The 17,483-nt window shown below is 43.3% G+C and overlaps 1 pseudogene; it reads right to left on the minus strand.

Annotated features, from left to right (window-relative positions):
* Positions 1-17,179: 17,179 nt before the first annotated feature.
* On the minus strand, positions 17,180-17,296 carry LOC136646449 (5S ribosomal RNA; annotated as a pseudogene).
* Positions 17,297-17,483: the final 187 nt, after the last annotated feature.

The following is a 17,483-nucleotide window of genomic DNA, read 5'->3' on the forward strand; positions in this document are numbered from 1 at the left end:
CTTTCAGTTCAACCAGCTTAGCCTCAAAGGAAGAAGCTTGTTTCCTAAGAGCAGAGTAATAAGCATATCTCATAACTTTTTCTAAAGTGTGAACACAGTCATGTTACCACCAAATCCCAATTAAATCCCCCAACAACGCTGCTGCACAATGGAGTGCATGCTGGCATCCTCCAATGGAGTGCATGCTGGAGTCCCAAAGGCCTCCTCAGGGAAAAGAAACATTTGTTCTTTTATCTTAGACCAAGTCTCCCCTGCCCCAATGGGTCTCTTTGGATTTGCAAAAGCCATTTTGCTTGTACAAGTCCATGGAGAATTAGGGAGAGGGAAGGTGAGAGGAAAGGGGATAGGGCCCTGATATACAATGGTGCCAGCAGGATCCATCCACCCACTCCCTTCCAGAACGGGGGACCGTTCTGCCTTCTGCCAGCCCCCTCCCTGCCCAACCACTGCCCCCGTCCTCTCCTTCCCCTACCCATCCTCACACTGCTTGTATACCATGCCAGCTTTCCTGCACCCCCACCAGTACTAGCAGAGGCTCTGGGCTTCCAATGGCACCATTTGTGGCAATGGTTGTAGACTGGCCATTGTATAGCCATTTACAACAGCAGAACCATTGTTTTGCTGTCATAAAGTCCAGGTAGATCTATGCCTAATAAAGTTTTATTCATTCATTCATTCAAGTCCAGGTAGGAATAAGCTATTAGTACTCAATGCAAACACTGGATAACTACTACACACTGTTAGTTTTCGGATTTTGCCTTTTTGATTAAAAACTGGCCTTTTAATTAAAAAAAATTATTAAAATTTTTTTTGAAGCTGAGTAATGTTTGTTTTTATGTGTATACCTGTGAAGAATAGGAGCTTGACTACTCTGGCCTTCTCATCCTGTTTCTCAGGTTCAACTCACCTGGTTCTTTATCTTTTCTCATGATGCCTCACCACCAAGCACCACCTTGCGCAAGCAGCTCCTTTAACTGTGCATGGAGGATTGCCACGGGAACTTCACGATGATCCTCTGGTTTTCAGTGGAGCTTGGAGAAATGGTATATTTGGGACATTGCTACATGAATATTTAATTTATCATATTCCTATTTTATGACAAAGTTATTTGAGTTTTGATAAAACTGTAATATATTTCAGTGCAGTAATGAGGATATTTTAATATAAGCTATTTTTATACTTTAATGTGGATAACTCTAATGGCATTATAATGGCGAGAGAACAGACTGAGTGAACCTATCATAGAATGCTAGTCTTAGTTTCATGTAAATGAAGAAAACAGACCTTCATTTTATCTTTCAGTTCTGAAAACACATCTATATTTTATTGTCACTGTTGTAAAGAACAGCCATATGTCTTTGAATGTGGGAAGTTCATCTTCTAACCCCAAGATGGCACCATCTTCTACACATCATTCTGCCACAAATTAGTACATGTAATCCATTCCAGGAAGCAGGAATTAACCATAACAAAGGCTGCAGCCCTATGCATACTTACCAAGATGTTAAATCCCACTGAACTCAGTGGGATCTCCTTCTAAGCAAACATGTATAGGTCTGGGCTGTAAGAGGTATTGCATCAACATATGCATGTAAAGCAGCCTGCTGCAGGTTAATATACAGGCATGTCTCATCTACGAGGGTTCCATTCCAGACCCCTTCCCACAGATAGCTGAAACCATGAATACAGGTGAATGCGGATCCCCATGGACTCAGGGGGCCACCCCCCCCCCCAGAAGTGAGGGAAGCGGAGCCCAGCAGAAAGCTTCTGAGCTCAGCAGAGGCTGGGGATGCCTCTGCCAACCTCAGACTGAACTCAGCAGGCAAAAAACAGCAACTTCTGGTTTTGCTGAGAAACCAGAAGTGACTTTTTAATGCCTAATAAGGCATTGGGAGGCCTGGGGATATCCTCCAGGGACAGGATATCTGGCTTCTGCTGAGCTCAGAAACTCCTCCCGGGGGGATGCCCTGACCCGATCCCTGGACAACTGAATCTGCAGATATGGCTTCCACAGCTATGGGGGACCCTCTGTACACAATAAGATTCATAATGTACTACAAACAAGTATTTAAAAAATGATGTATATCTAAGTGCAGACAGAATAGATGGTGATGTGTCATTGAAGCAAGGGAGCCAAACCCCACTATATGAAGTCCCATATGTACTACTCAATTTGACATTGAAAGATCCCTTCCTGGTACATTAATATTATTACTTTAAAATTAAAATGGTGGCATAAATTATTTATTCAAGGCAGAAACTACAGGTCTGTACTCGTTTTTACCCCAACTATAATAGTGGGTACATTAGAGTAGTCCTCTCCTGTAGATTTATGGAGGCAGTTGGATTCCAGAAGCCTCCTTGGGTTATATCCACCAACATTATTGCCACTCAGTCTTAGCCAAATGATGGACTAGAAGGTTGACTGAAACTGTCAGTGCAGTTATCTCTAGTCATTCTTTCCTACAGATCTGCCTGGCATGCTGAAGTTCTCCAGTGGAAAAGTGGGAGGATAGACAACTTACCTGCATGTGGTTTATGACTTATGTGGAAAATGCAGCAACAATTTACCAAACACATACACACACATCAAAGATTCTCTCTTTTCCTTCACCTTCTTGTTTGAAAACCCCAAGAAGCACCTGCTTTGCACGCAGAAGGTTCTAGTTTCAACCTCTGGCGTTCCCAGGTAGGCTGGGAAAGAAGCTCTGGAGAACTACAGCCAGTGTAGGCAGTACTGACCTAGATGAACAAATGGTTGTTCTGCCAAGCTCCCTGTTCTGAACTTTGTCTAGAAAAAGTATGCCCACTTTAAGGCTAATTAGTTCCCCCAGCTTAACCACAGCTAGATCTAGCAAAACTACTTGTGGCCCAGCACCAGCAGGAAGGAGACCAGTAGGTGGCTTGCCTATAGGATTGATTGCTCTTCAAGCAGCAGTCCTTTCAGGTACAGCAGCAGACCTCAGCTCTCCAGCACTCAGCAGTCTGTTTGAGTAGTCCATTAGTTAGTCTGTTAGTCAGTGAACCAGATAATCAGTCCAAAAGTCCAGTACATTATTAGCCAGTCTGTTGGTTCATTAGCAGTCATGGGTCAGTCCGTGAATCAATAGCCAGTAGATCAGTTAGCCAGAAGTTCAGCCCAAAACGCAGAGCCATAAGTCAGGCTGTGAGTTAGCAGTCCAGTAGGTCAGCTAGCCACAAAGTCAGTCTGTTCAGTAAGCAAGCAAGTCTCCTTTCACTACAAGCCACCACCCCTTCCTTCCTCAGGTGCTCCTTATATCACTAGGGACCTCATTGCCTCTAGTGACTGCAGCTGTGCAGCACACACACCCTTGCTGAAAGCCTAGGCCTTAATCCTTAAAGGGGCCACTGCTGGCACCACATCCTATCTCCTCGCCAGATCTTCTGCAATTCCAATAAAATGGTCTGATTCTCCTAACAGCTGCTTCTTTTATTCCTAGTGCATCTGCTGCAAGGGTCTCTTCCACTGAATGCTGAATCCAGTTTAGTTCACTACATTGAGTATTCAATCTATGTGGGAGATGAAATTGCTTGATATGACTTGACATGGGATTCTTGGAACCCAATCCTATGTTTCGATTGCAAGCAATGTTTCAATTGCTATCAGAGGTTCTCAGGATAACCAAGGCTCCAAGGGTTGGATGAGGACAGAAAAGAAGATGCCATCCAGTTTAGGTCATGAAAGCATTTGGAGTGCTTGAGAACGTTGTGCAAGGTTCCATATGGCTGGGTAAGTCTCCTCTGGGGGGAACAGCATGTTGCGGGCACTTGCGGGAGCAACTTGCTGCTGTGGACAAACTGGACCTGATCATCAAGTCAAGTCTCAGCTTCCTATGAAAACTGCCTGTAACAATTAGGTCTTTATTGCAATGTCATCATTTGCTTTGCATTTTTGAACCTAATCAAAGATCAACAAAAGCATGAATACTAGAGCTGAAGAGCAGCAAAGATGTGTTTGCTCTAATTTGTATGAACTAAATCACTGAAGGCTCTTTGGGGGGGAAAATCATCAACTGAAACTTCCAGTCCATTGCTCACATTAGCAAAGGCTAGTTATTAATCTTATAACCTTTTCTAATTAACAGAGTAAATTCTAAAATGAATACAAATTGAATGTATCCGAGGATAAAATAAATCCAGCTACTTAATGCAACCATATGCTTGGCAAAATTTGTTTCACTTATCTGCTGATAAGAGTTAAAAAAATGGAAATAGCTGGACCATTTGAAAGGAACTGTGTCTCAGCTCTGTGATAAGGATTATTGGTCAAACCTTATCAGATTGGTGATACCAGTTTCAAACAGATGATCAACAATGAAATGGGTGCTTGGTTGGGACGAGCGCCTGGCAAAAATGGTAGCTGAAGCAGCAGCAGCGTAACAACCTTTCAATAAAAGCTTGTTGTTATGCTAATACAAATCACATTGGCCCCCTGGAAGCTTCCCATCCCCAGGTCCTGTAGGGTTATGAGGACTTCCTGAGAACCAGGATGCTCCTCCAGGACATTCCATTGCCCACTTGTCCTGATGGTAATCCTGGATGAGGTCTATGTCAGTGGTTGTGACAATTAGATTTGTGGATGGGCCTACCTGGGGTGCCACATCCCATGCCATTTCTGCTACTCTAGCAGGTAGGCTTGTAGGAGTGGCTGATGTAGGATGCCACGGCTTAGTAACAGGAGAGGGATGCTGTCCTGTGGGTGGCCATGTCACACACCTTATTGGCTCCCTGACCTGCTGGATGGGATACTATGTCTTGGTTAGGACCATAACCTGATCCTGCAATCCCTTGTCAGCGGCCCAGGGGACTGCCATGGCCCACTCTCTTCTGTTGCACTTGGTGCCCTTATCTGCAACACTGTTATGCATGCCCAGGTTTTGCTCCAGCAAAAGAAGTATGCATGGAAGCATGCTTCTGAATGGAAGCAAGCATGTTCTGTATGTCACCTACTGGCTGAGGGCATATATGTACTTGACTAAAGGCAGCAATTTACAGTAGATGTGAGTCCTTTGTTACAAGCGAAATATTCTGTCAATTCTAACTGATTAAAGAAAATTGTTGTCCACAGGGAAAAGGTCATAGCTGATTCATCAGTGTGTGGCTTTGGAAAATACAAGCTTTCAGTATAATACGTTTCAGGTTTGGCACAGGCAGTAGATTAAATATAATTATCTGTTTTATATACTATCAGCTATAAAAGATGATAATGAAAATGACATGTTCAGAAGGCAGTTGTGCTAATATAAAATACAAGCCTTTCTAAAATAGGCTGTCAATTCCTAGCCTCACGGGAGGCAAAGGCATGTTTTTCATTGCATGAAAATTTCATCAAAATGTAATTTTAAAGGAAGCGCTGCATGTTAGCCTGTTGCAACCCAAACAACAAGGGGTCTTGTTGTCCTTTCAAGACTAACAAATAGTTCTACATGGTAGTTCCACATGATATTTGTCAGACATGACCAGCACATATACAATCCCTGGTATTAATGGTGTCAGGAAGGTTTATGCAGAACATGGCTACGTGATTTCAATGTACCGTTTGACAACCAAAATTGGACATGACATTTATGTGTAACGCTTACATAAAGGATGATGCATGCAGAGCTCCTCTACAATACCACACTTTTCAAGTTATTGCTTTGATACCATCAATAGTATGTGGCACATCAATTTTTGCCAAGCCACATTCCAAAATGTTAATCAAATGGAAATGACAGCTACTCACGAGCACTCAGGCTGTGACCCGAATCAATTCATCATCCTTTCCCCACAATAACTGTAACTAACATGTGATAAACTGTTAGCTTATAACAGCTATCACAGGTCATCTAGCACAGTGTTTTCAAACTTTTTTGCACCGGGACCCCCTTTTTAGAATGACAATCTCTCGGGACCCCCCAGAAGTGATGTCATTCACCTGGATGTGATGTCATGGCCGGAAGTGACATCATCACACAAGAAAATTTTTAACACCCCCATATGACAAATTAAGTAAGTAAATTAAAAGTTTAAAATAAGTATAGGTTTATATACTTGTTGTAAGTATAAGAACCAAAAGTGCCAGTATTCAATGAATTTAGTGTTGAGGAATATCTCAGAGAACTGCACTGAAGCGGGTGTTTCTGAAGACCTGCACAGCATTATGCAGAAACAAAATATGTAATCGGTGTGGTGTCCTTGGAATATGTTTGTTGTTGGCTTGCCCCTGGGGAACAAGTATGCGAGCCATTTTATCTGGATGTCATGGCAACTGGAGGTGGAAGTTCAAGTACAAATTCAGTTTATCAGGATCAGATTGTCATGCAGCATCTCTAACAACTCTGGGATGGTTTCTCAGGTGTAACCATGAACCCAAGCTGAGACTTTAGCATCCAAAGCTTTCATGCTTTAGCATGAAAATATTCACTGGATGCTGAAGCAAAGGCCAATATAGAAAGAAAACAGGAGAAACTGGAAACATTTGAATGTTTTCATTATTAATTGTTACCTGATATATTATTTTATTTTATTGGAAGTGCGCAGCAAAACAAGAGTGCATACATGGGCACACAGTGCTGGGTTCCAGGCAGGAGAGCATGACTCAGGCCAGCAATGTGGTTCCAGTAGCAGGACTGATGCGAGAGATGGCAGATCCACATGCCCCACATGAGGAGGTGGGCACCAGGACGCAGATTATGTCTTGCTGTCTTTTGTGCTCCCTGAAGCATTTGGTGGGCCACTGTGAGATACAGGAAACTGAACTAGATGGGACTTTGGCCTGATCCAGCGGGGCTCTTCTTATGTACTTATGAAGGCCATACTTTTGATAGTCAGTGTACTCACCCCCCCACCTCCATCAGGCTGCCCTGGATGAAGCTTTGCCTGCTCTGCAGACCACAGGCTGGGAACCTCAGGTCCATGACCTAATTCACATTTGTCTGGCGGTAGGGTGGGAGAGATCCACTATGTCTTGGCTTCTTCATATACCACTACAGTAATGCTTGGCTACAGGTACCACACAGGAAACTAGTCTTTCCCATCCTATCTTTACCCACATGTGGGCAAAGGCAGCGTTCAGGTAGGAACAAACTACATGGTTCCTATACCCAATGACTGCTGAAGAGAATGGAGAAAAGCTACCGAAGGACAACTCCCACCCTAGTTCCAGGTGGGCATGAATCTCACTGCCTTCAGCAGGTTACAAGTGTTGCCAGTTATACCCACTCTCTTGTCACATGTCTCTCTTGCCCTGATTTGGAATTACAATCAATTGGCTATTTGCAATTCTGCTACAGCCCATTCATACTTTGATTTTCAATTTTGAATTTCTGCTTCAAGTGTGTCACAATTATAGCCCAGCAGGAGAACATTTTATGGGATATCCCATTCCTCATCACTGCTTGTATTCCAGGGGTGAGGGGGGAAGTTTCTAAAGGAAATGACTGCAGTGATATAATGGAATAACAAAGGCATTTATTTTCTGCAAGAACCCTGGACTTTGGGATCATAGAAAAACATTTATGTTATGCCTACGTCGCTTTCCTTTTGTGAGAAAGACCTGCTTTCAGATACATTAATTCTGCAACTTTTCTGGTCAATCAAACTGACAATGACAAAAAGAACCTCTCATTTCAACCATGCAGAGTCATATCAATCAACTTCATTTTTCATGGTTCCTTAAGAATTTAAATCCTGCCGACATGAACACAAAAGCGATTTTCTAGGGCACTCTGATTACAGAGAACTCAATTTTTTTTTGACATGCTGAGTATAAAGTCTGGAGAATAAATCCCATACTTGCTGAATCTTTGTGATCCATATGTTTTTAAAAGATATTGAACAATGTATTGATGGCTGCACGAGGGCCAACGTTGTCGGGAAACAGTTTCAAGTGTAAAAGACTATTCAGTGAGCAAAGGTGAAAGACACACAAATTGTGGTAAAAATGCTGGACTGTTAGAATGATGGATAGTTAGAATGTTAAACTTTCAGAATGCTGTAATTACAAGCATGTCACCCCCTCCCACACACACACACACACACACACACACACACACACACACACACACACACACACACAGACCTCAAATGTATTTTTTCTCAAGGAAGTCAATATGCCCATTCAATTGTGAGTAATCAAAGGTATAGTACCATAAGATAGAGTATTCAAGTGAATTACTTACATGTGTGACTCAGTCGAATATCCACAATCTCTCAGCCTACTGCTGTTTTCCCGTACCTGGTTTCCCTTACCCTCACCTGCATTTCTGTGCTTCCAAATGGAAAATGATCAGGCTCAGTGGCTTAATACAGTAGCTGGACAACTGACAGCACAGCCCTATGCATGTCTACGCAGAAGTAAGTCCCACTGAACTAAATGGGACTTACTCTTGTGTGTGTGTATAGATTGCAGCCTAAGGACCCAATGCCATTCCCCAGAAGCCCAGAGTGTACAGTGCAGCTGACAGAGCATGTGCTATTTGCTTTGCAGGGGGTGGGGTGGGTGGGTGCCAAACAGCCCAGGAGAGGTAAGTGAAAAACTTTCTATTTACTGGTCTGTAACTCTTGAAGAGAGAAGGTCTTCAGCAGATGAATGCTTTTTGTGCCCCATGAACCGTTTCTGAGATGCAGTCTTGAAAAACCCGTCCACTGAGCATCATGTAGAGGAAGTGACTGGAGTCCAAACGGCAACTGAAGATGCCACCACTGAAGAACAGTGAAGAACTGAAGAACACTGAAGAACTAAAGAACAGTCAAGATGAAGTGATGGAAATATAATCCCCCTGGGTTATCTATACATGGGGAGGAACTCTAGTTCAATGGTAAGCAGAAGGAACATGAACTATATGTGCAGTATATCCAGAAGGTCCCAGATTTAATTCTTAGTATCTCCAGGTATGGTGGAAAAACATTCCTCTGTGAAAAACTGGATAGTGACTGCCCATTGAATCAACGCTAAACAGTGTTTCTCAACATTTGTCCCCCACTGTACCATTTCACGTGTCCCACCTATCTGAAATACCACTGGAAGTTTGCGACAAACACTGGTAAGAGGCTCAGGGTAGGCAGGAGGGCTTTTTCAAGCTTATAAAAAATGCACACTGGAGCTCTGCCAGCTGAGTTAAGCCTCCTACTGCTACTTGTTGTATTGCACTGCTGGTCTTGTTGCCAGACAGCGGGGATCTGGGGGTCCCACAAGTACCTCTGGACACCACAACAAGTACTACTGGTTAAGAAACACCAGCTAGATTGACCAATAGTCTGACAGTATTAATGGTTTTCTGTGCTTCATTGCTCATTTGTTTAAATTGTCTTCCCTTTCATAACAAAAGAAATGAATGGATTCTGTTCATTTTATTTTGCTTTGTTCGTTGCAGAACAAATGCATGTCCCTAGCTTGCGCTCTCTTTCTAGAACGTTCTTTACAGAATGAAGATTCCATTCCACGTCCTAGTAAATGTCTCCTTTTAGCCATGGAGTCCTGGTGACCTATTGTGCGATCTCATGTGCTGTGTGTGATGAAGGAACAATGGCACTTGCCAGCACATTCATAAGTATGCACAGCAGCTTGATCCTTCTGCTGAAATTAGGGTGCTGACATTTTAACGGTGTGACACGTTTATTACAATTAATTTCAATTAGGAGCAACAAATGTAAATGAATGTTGAAACACAGTCAATGTACCCATGTGCTATGTCTCTCATCATTAGACATGATTTTCATTTGAGGCAATTAGTAGAACTTGTAGACAGTGAATTATCTCTTCCAAACAATCAGTTTCTTTGGGTAAGCTTCGTGGTGTGACAATCCTTAAATAAATTAATACACTGTTATACTTTCTAATGAATCCTGACATGCACATATTATTGTTGTTAAGATCATTAATAAATGCACAAGGAATGCCATAGCTTAGGCCTTCAATGTTCTTTGTTTTCCATTCTGAAGCTTATAAAAGAAGCCAAGGCTTTCAGGAATGTATTGATGCAATTTCAGCATATTTACCTCAAGGCTTCCATTGTCCATAATCTCCATCTGGGCTCAATCTGCAGGAATGTGTAGAGAAGAAAAGAGCCAGTTGATGTGGTTAATTAGGTCTAAATGGTTCTGCCAGCAAGATTTTTCTGGGTCAGGTTCCAACCCCAAAGCAATGGTGCTATTATGTATTAAATTCTCTGTTCTCAAATGGAAAATAATTTCGCAAATGTCAAAACTGTGACCTGGCCTGTTGATCTTCTGTGCCAGCATGTGAAATTACGCTTTCTTTTTATGACTGATACACTTAGGTGCCAAATTTTCTTCTGTTTATAAATATTAAGTACATAATGACATTAGTATGGACTGATATAAATGGAATTTCATTCTGGATTTTTTTTAAATGGGGTTCATTATCCGAAGATGTGCAAGTCTATAACCACGTAATCTTAAAATGGGCACTAGCCAGTCTGACCACTAAGCAGTAAGTGAGGTATTGCTCATGCATCACAGCTAAGAAGAGCAGGTGGCATGTTTACAGTACATGTTTATCAGGAATAATAAAGAACTATGTAATCCACATGTAGATAGCTTTTTAAATGAAATGTCAACAGAACTCAGTGAATAGTTTCTACTCCAACTGCAATGAAGTATATACCATGTTCACAGCCCAATGCTAACCTGCACTGGTACAGCCAGACCTCATGGCTTGCACTGTATCCAATGCAAGTTAAGAGGTGGATGAAGATCTCCTTGGGAAGAGGGGATATTTTCCCCCTTACCCTGAGTAATGACCCAGCATGCCCTATGGGACTATCTGGATCTCCGCCAGCAGAAGACATGGCAGAGGCTCCCCTCCTGGGCCTGTCCCACCCCTGTTCTGCCCTCTTCCCACCCCTAAATGCCCCATTCCTGCCTCCAGAATGCCCTCCTTCTCCCTACTCCTATGCCACTTGGCACAAAACTACCTCCACCTTTGGCCTTGAGACTGAATGCAGGGCAGTGCAGGCTGCTCCACTGGTGTGGGTGTCGCAATGTGCCTTAACGGCATGTTTGCCACACCTTCCACCAGCGTAGGGACTGCTGCCCTGGCCGAGCAACAAGATAGGATTGCACTCTCAATCATATATAGAGTCACATAGAGCATCATGACTGGAGCACTGTGAGGAAAAAAATGGCAGCCACTGCACTGATGCTGTTGCTGCTCTTGGCCTATCACAAATGAAAGAAAGTCACGTCGGCTTCCACAGTAAGGGGAGGGGCCCTACCACACAGGTAGGATGGGGCCCACTAGAGGTCATCTTACTGAAGGTCCATCATATCTGATTCCGTACAGTAATGGGAGAAGAAACCGTGAATCTCTTCAAACATATGCACAAAACTGGGGTGTTTTCCCATCTGATTCCCTTGTAACATATCTAGATATCAAATTGTATGTTCCCTGGTACTTCTGCCATTCCCCCTTGCTGTTTCCAGTAATAGGGGAGGTAGTAGCCAACATAATGAATAACAAGCAAGAGTTGTGAATCTCTTGACTGGAACAAGAAGATAATAAAGAGTTGTGCCTGAGATGTTGCAGTTGATTCTAGTGGCATCTCCCCCTACTTTTTTTTTTTTTTTTTTTTTTTGCTTCTCCAATAAATCTAGATCATCTCCTACTCACAGAAGCAAATATTGCTTGGCTTGTTGGCATCCTTCAGTCTCAGAAGACTATGGTGTCATGCTCTGAATGGTGGTTCTAGAACAGTGTCCTCTCCAGTGCGCGAAGCCTGGGTAAAGTAGGTATGGAGGATAGGCTGTTACCCATGCAGCAAATCCCCCCTCTCCATGTTGCTGAAATGGTCCAATGGAAAGGCAGAGGCCAATATGGTTGGTTCCAGCGGCGTCGCAGGAGTTGCCAGAACGTGACTGTGTTCAGCCATGAACTGCCTCAGGGACTCCGGCTCTGGATTTTGCCTCGAGGTTGACTCCTGAAGCCTTTTCCATAACTGGATGTAGCCACAAGGCAGTGGAGGTTTGGGATCAGAGTTTTCCTTCTCTCAGATGAGCTGCCTTCCCAGGCTGACGAGTCCCATCTACCCGGTGGCTGTTTAGTCGCCTCTTAAGACAAGTACAGCCAAACTGAGGGCCTATTCTAATCCCCAGCCCCCAGGGGTAATGCTTGGCTTACATTTTATTCTATCAGTTCTAATTTGTCTCTCTCATTTATATAGATAAATGTTTCCTTTCTTCTTCACGCAGGTCTGTGGCCATTTGTTTTCCTGGAAAGGTACTTTTAACTTCTTGATGTTGACGCAAAAACTGATGCTTTTATCTGTTCGCCGTAGTCAAATATGCTTTATGTTCATTGGACAATGATTTGTTCTGATGGTGGCAAACACTCAGTGTAGCAGGTTTCTAACTGTGGTGAAGAAAAGTGTCTTTTCATTTTTCAGTGCATTATCTGCTCTCCTCTGGTAATTTGTCTGAGAAAGTTGGCACACACTTTGTATCCCACATTTTGAAGACATATGCAAAGGGTATAGGCATATACATTGCTGCTACATGCAACACAGGCACCTGAATTAATCGTAATATTTAAATGAATCTTTATTTTAAGAGGCATATTTAAGTGGACTTTATAGTTCCTTTGTTCAGGATTCCCAAAACTCAGTTACCAAAATAAACTACTTGCCACTTCCAGAAAGACGTCTTTGTCATCATACAAGCATCCCTGGGAGTATACACATCTGAAGAGGAAGTTCTGAGGACAGGATAGCAGTGGCCTAGAGTGCCTCTGAAGAGTCTCTCCTCTTCTCCACAGTGTCCACACTTTGTTCTCCTTTTCAATGTGTGTCTCCACACTGAGCGATAAGAATAGAGTTGGAGCAGCTGACTATGGAGGAGAAGGGGCGTTCACACACATGCAGGATAAGATAATGACATTGGTTGCTGTGAGGAGGAAGGCAACAGGTGAGGTGGGGATGGGGTGGCATTTGACAGCCCAATCCTATCCACACTTTCCTGGGAGTAAGCCCCATTGACTCTAATGGAACTTACTTCTGAGTAGACATGCATAGGCTTGGGCTGTGAGTTTCCACATCTGAACCCAATGCATGATTGGACCGCTGCTGTTCAAAAATGTCATACATCACCAGTATTCTCTCCACAGAACAGGAACAGCTACCCCAGCAATTTTGCACCACACATGGAAGAGAGCTGCGTATCTATAAACTATAGATCACTGCCAACATATATCATTAGGAAGGTCTTGCAATGTGTGGTGCCAAATCTTGTTAAATAATATGATAGCATGTGATAACTACATTTGACTTTATCATAAGTTTGGAGACTTTGTTCCTTAAAATAGAAATCTGAAATGAACACTTGGTGTTATAGAATCTCCGAGAGACAGCTGAAAACATAAATGTTTATTTGATAAGAATAAGGAGTTAAAAAGAGCCAAAGAAAAAACAAAATGACTGGTTGCATGAATGGGTGGCATCTACTGGAGAAAAGAGTCTGCGTAGGGGGTCTATTCCTCCGCCACAACTCCTATTTATAATTAATGTGAACGGCTAATGTAAATTTGAAAAGCTCTCAAATTACTACTGACCAAACTCTATTCTGTTTGAAATAACTCATCTTAGTGCCCCAATTAAAATGTTGGCATACAGAATGATGAGAATGACCTTAAAAACAAATTGTTTGACCTATGTAATTGCAGCCTTTCTTTAAGATGCTGTCAATACTATTTTCTTTAATGATTTGAAGGGCACATGAGCTATTATAATGCTAAAGCGCCTTCGGCGGGCAACCGACATCACATTTCCCCCAGACCAGCGCTGTGGAAGTTAATGAGACTCTTTCAGCACATGCAGATTGTGGGTTGAGTGCTCTGGGTTTTACCACGGCAGGTTCTGCCTACCTCTAGAAGGATGGTGTGGTTGTTTTCCTCTCCATAAACCTTATTCATTTCATTTTTAAACACCACATTGTTGGAGAGGTCTCCAGTTACGTCTTCAGAATCATAGCGCCTTTGTTTTTAGAGAGGCTGTCAATTTACTCACAGTTGATTCAAATGGTAAAATTAAAAAGGAGCATAGCAAGGCCTCAGGCTTTTTGCCGAATGCCCATACTAGTGGATACCCTATTTATTTATTTTTTTAAAAAAATTAGGGTATTTTTTTCTGCCTTAATACATAAAGGGCCCAATCCAACTTTCTAGTGCCGGTGCGGCCCAGTACAGCTCCAAAATGAGAGAACAAACATTCCTTACCTTGAGGAGGCCTCCATGGCAGCCTCCCCATTGCAAGATGTAGCACATGTCCCATTGGCATGGCTGCATGAGCACTGGAAAGGTGGATAGAATTGGACCGAAAGTGACATACAATACATGGAACAAATACACTAAGGTTGCAATGCTAACCATATTTTCCTTGGAGTAAGCCCTATGGAATACAATGAGGAATACTTCTGAGTAGACATGCAAAGGGTTGAGCTGCAAGTGATGTGAAAACAAATATCCCACAAAAGAATTAACTTCTGATGAGGCCTTCCTTGGGAACGTTGCTTTCTTTTCCTTCATCTGCTTACAAATTTAATACCGGAGACGAGCAGGTGGCACGGAGGGCTCCCTTTGTGGCAGTGGTCGCTGCAGCAAGACCTGAAAGCCAAGACACTGCTGTTTATGCACAGGGCAAAGAGAGAAACTGGTACTCGTGGGGAGGTTCCCAGCCTTGTGACAGAAACTGCAGGCTCCAAGATGTACAGTTGAGAGCCCAACCCTATCTGGTCCGCTGACCTGCAGTTCAGTGGCACTGAAATGGCCTCCACTGTATCCTTCAGGGCCAGGGAAGCAGTCAGAGGACTTTTGGAGGTAAGGGAATTTCAGTTGCCTTACGCCGTGTTGGGCCCTGGAAGCTCCTATGTGTCTTCTCAGAGCTGCACCAGTTATTTAGCTGCCCCAGAACCTAAGAGACCCATGTTGGGTTCTGAGGCCCAAGGGAGGGATAGGATTTGGTGGCAGCTGAGGCTGCTATATCCACCTCCTAAATGGCCCTCAGTCTACTCTTCACTGGTCCAGTTCTGCTCCCGCCATGCCTTCCCACTGCCAAGGAACGCCTCCCCATATTTAGCAGGGATCTTACTGCTCCCAGGTGCAGGCAAGCCACTTACCTCCATGGAGGCCCAGTGCCAACTAGTGCTGGCCTCCCTGCTCATGCCTTTCTCTTCCCAGCTGCCACAGGGTGCCTTACTGCAATTTGCAATAGCTGTTGCCAGTTCAGCACAAGGGCTACTGGGACCACCCGGCATTAGGATCAGACTGTTAGTTTTGCTATTGTCATGCAACTGGGAAGTTCATTTACTGAAAAAGCCAGGCTTCCTGACAGGACTGACACCTCTACGAGGCAAGGTCCGGTCGGCTGCCTTAGGAAGTGGATAGGCACGGTTGGCAAACTCTGCCCATTGGCCACAGTCACCTGTCTTGCTCCTGCTTCATTTTTTTTGGAAGGGGTGCAGTGCTTCTTCTGGCTTTCTTGTTTCAAGCCACAGGAGCAGAGCAAAGACAGAAGAAGAAAAAGGTAAATAGATTAGATGAGGAAGGAAGGATGTTGCATTTGCCCATGCCATCGCTGCTTGGGATGGTTCTCACCACCATCCCACCTCTGTGGCCTCCTGTTCTCCTCCACAGGTTCCTCTGATTGGCTACAATAAACTAATAAAACATGACTGGAAAAACTCAGCTTGAAATGTATGAGACAAGATTCTAATTTTGGACCACTGCATGTCACCTAGAGAAGCCACTTGTAAGTCTGCTATTGGTTCTTTCAAGGATCGCACCATGGCTTAAAGGCACATGCCATGCAGTTTTACATGCACTAATCAAACACAGCTTAGGTTTGCCAGTTTTCTCTTCCCCCTCCCCAACCGATCCTAGTCACATAGTGGACATGTTGTTTTCATATGGGGTTTTAAAGACATGAACATTCAAGTATTTTTGCAGTGTAATTTGGTTATTGAAAGGTTTCAGGCATGCAAGGAAAAGACCTATGCAGGATATGGCATTTATAAAACAAAAAGAAATGCATCAAAAATGACGGTCAAGAGCCTTCTATATATCTCAGTGATTGTTGATTTAAAATTCAAAGGGGAAAAGAAAAAAAATAATCTGCTGCTTGCACACTTTACATGAATATAGTTGCTTGGGATTTGGGGAAACACTTTTGTCATTGTCATGAATTTCCAGAGAGGGCAGAATGCCATCTAGCTTCCAGGGACAGCCGCTCATGACAGCATCTCATTGAAAGATAATCAAAGAGGGTTGTCGTTCCAACTGCATAAATCTCAGTGCCTCCGAGAGGATCACCATTCATTTTTAGCAATCATCAGAATGAAGACGGCTGGAGCACCGCGATGGTCCTTCGGCAAAGTAATACATCTCTTAAAAGCCCGATGAATGATGAGATGACAATGAATTGCTGCACTTTTCATATGTAGCTGACAGAGAGGTACTGAGACCTGGATTTCCTACTCCTAACAATCTCTCTTGAGCTTAAACACTTATGTGGACTAGGGCATTAATCAGACATTCTCAATGTGTTATCTACTATCGGCTCCTGCCGAGTCATTGTCAAATGGCAATAGATGGTGTGTTAGTTTTCTTAACCTCCATTACATTGCCTTTTTACAAAAAGGGTACAGAAGAGGACTTACACATCAAAAACTTTTTGCAAAATCATTTTAGTAATACTGTTGAATCCTATCAAAACCAGAAAATGTACTGGCATCCTTTTTAAAAAATGGTTTAATTTAACTGTGACATAGGATGAAACACATCATTTCCTGGGGAGCTTCTTATCTGACTAGTTAATATTTAAATATTTTCTCATTTCATCTGTTTATCATAAAAAATTGCTACCAGCCATAACATATCTCAAGGACCATCGTCTGCCCAATGAGTCAATCCATCCGTTAAGATTGTTGAGTGAAGCTCTGCTTTATGTGCTGTTGCTGATTGAGGTTTGATTGGATAGCAGCAGATCCCAAACTGTGGGTCCATGGCCCACCAGTGAGTCATGATCCAATTTTTGGTGGTTCGCAAAACTGGCAGGGTAGATTAGGCAATGTTGCAACAAGGGTTACTGCTACCTGGGAGGATCACTGCTGCCCTTTATAGCCACAGAGGCTTGGTTGGCAACCTTCAGTCTCGAAAGACTATGGTATAAGCCTACAGCACCCGGTATTCCCAGGCGGTCTCCCATCCAAGTACTAACCAGGCCTGACCCTGCTTAGCTTCCAAGATCAGACAAGATTGGGCATGTGCAGGGTAACAGTTGCTTGAGCAGTTGGTAAAGTGAAAATTTTTATAGGTGGGTCCCAGTGCTAAAAAGTTTAAGAACCATTGGGATAAACCTTGTCTGTGGCCCTCCTCCCTTGTCTGTGGCTTTGGATCTCCCTTGGAATACATGCACCCCCAGGAGCCTGCTACTGCAATGTGTAAGTGAAAGAAAGCCTCTGCCTCCCTGACA

This window comes from Tiliqua scincoides, chromosome 3 (genome assembly GCF_035046505.1).
Source record: "Tiliqua scincoides isolate rTilSci1 chromosome 3, rTilSci1.hap2, whole genome shotgun sequence".
Lineage (NCBI taxonomy): Eukaryota > Metazoa > Chordata > Lepidosauria > Squamata > Scincidae > Tiliqua > Tiliqua scincoides.